The sequence below is a fragment of the Arachis ipaensis genome, chromosome B6, assembly GCF_059453495.1.
Source record: "Arachis ipaensis isolate K30076 ecotype BB chromosome B6, ASM5945349v1, whole genome shotgun sequence".
In the NCBI taxonomy this organism is placed as follows: Eukaryota; Viridiplantae; Streptophyta; class Magnoliopsida; order Fabales; family Fabaceae; genus Arachis; species Arachis ipaensis.
Genome location: NC_142441.1, coordinates 114,441,057 through 114,442,990, shown reverse-complemented (window position 1 = coordinate 114,442,990; position 1,934 = coordinate 114,441,057).

Genomic DNA, 1,934 nt, shown 5'->3' with positions numbered 1-1,934 from the left:
TGGCGCATGTGTATTGACTACAGAAGGCTCAATACTACCACCAGAAAGGATCATTTTCCTTTACCATTCATAGACCAGATGCTAGAGAGACTAGCAGGTCATGATTTTTACTGCTTTTTGGATGGCTATTCAGGTTAGAACCAAATTGCAGTAGATCTCCAGGATCAAGAGAAAACTGCATTTACATGTCCATGTGGAGTATTTGCCTACAGAAGGATGCCATTTGGGCTGTGTAATGCACCTGCAACCTTTCAGAGATGCATGCTCTCTATTTTCTCTGATATGGTGGAAATATTTCTGGAAGTCTTCATGGATGACTTCTCAGTATATGGAGACTCATTCAGCTCCTGTCTTGATCACCTGAAACTTGTCCTGAAGAGATGCCAAGAGACCAACCTAGTCTTAAACTGGGAAAAATGTCACTTCATGGTGACTGAAGGGATTGTCCTTGGGCATAAAATCTCAAATAAGGGAATAGAGGCGGATCAAGCAAAAATAGAGGTAATTGAAAAATTACCACCACTTGCCAATGTTAAGGCAATCAGAAGCTTTCTGGGGCATGCAGAATTCTATAGGAGGTTTATAAAGGATTTTTCAAAAATTGCAAAACCTCTAAGTAATCTGCTAGCTGCTGACACGCCATTTGTGTTTGACACAGAGTGTCTGCAGGCATTTGAAACTCTGAAAGCTAAGCTGGTCACAGCACCAGTTATTTCTGCACCAGACTAGATATTACCATTCGAATTGATGTCTGATGCCAGTGATCATGCCATTGGTGCAGTATTGGGGCAGAGGCATGACAAGCTTCTGCATGTCATTTATTATGCTAGCCGTGTTTTAAATGACGCCTAGAAAAATTACACAACCACAGAAAAAGAATTGCTTGCAGTGGTTTATGCCATTGACAAGTTTAGATCATACTTAGTAGGATCAAAAGTGATTGTGTACACTGACCATGCTGCTCTTAAATATCTACTTACAAAGCAGGATTCAAAACCCAGGCTCATAAGATGGGTGTTGCTTCTGCAAGAGTTTGATATAGAAATAAGAGACAGAAAAGGGACAGAAAACCAAGTGGCTGATCACCTGTCCCGAATAGAACCAGTAGAAGGGGCTTTCTCCCCCCTATTGAGATCTCTGAAACTTTTTCGGATGAGCATTTGTTCGCCATTCAGGAAACACCATGGTTTGCAGACATAGCAAACTATAAAGCTGCAAGGTTCATACCCAAGGAGTACAGCAGGCAACAAAAGAAAAAATTAATTACTAATGCAAAGTACTACTTGTGGGATGAACCCTATCTCTTTAAGAGATGTGCAGACGGAATAATCCGTAGGTGTGTGCCTAGAGAAGAAGCATAGAAGATCTTATGGTATTGCCATGGGTCACAATATGGAGGTCATTTCGGAGGTGAGCGAACAGCCACCAAGGTCCTCCAATGTGGTTTCTATTGGCCCACCCTTTATAAAGATTTCCGAGAGTTTGTACGTAACTGTGACAGTTGCCAGAGAGCTGGTAATCTGCCTCATGGTTACGCCATGCCTCAACAAGGGATCTTTGAGATTGAGTTGTTTGATGTATGGGGTATTGGCTTCATGGGGCCTTTCCCACCATCATACTCAAACACTTATATTCTGGTGGCAGTTGACTATGTATCCAAATGGGTAGAGGCTGTTGCCACACCCACTAATGATACTAAGACAATGCTGAAGTTCCTCCAGAAACATATCTTCAGCAGATTTGGTGTCCCTAGAGTGCTAATCAGTGATGGGGGCACCCACTTCTGCAATAAACAGCTTTACTCTGTCATGGTCCGGTATGGAATTAGCCACAAAGTGGCAACTCCATATCATCCACAGACAAATGGGCAAGCTGAAGTCTCTAACAGAGAACTGAAAAGAATCCTGGAATGGACTGTAAGTACCCATAGAAAG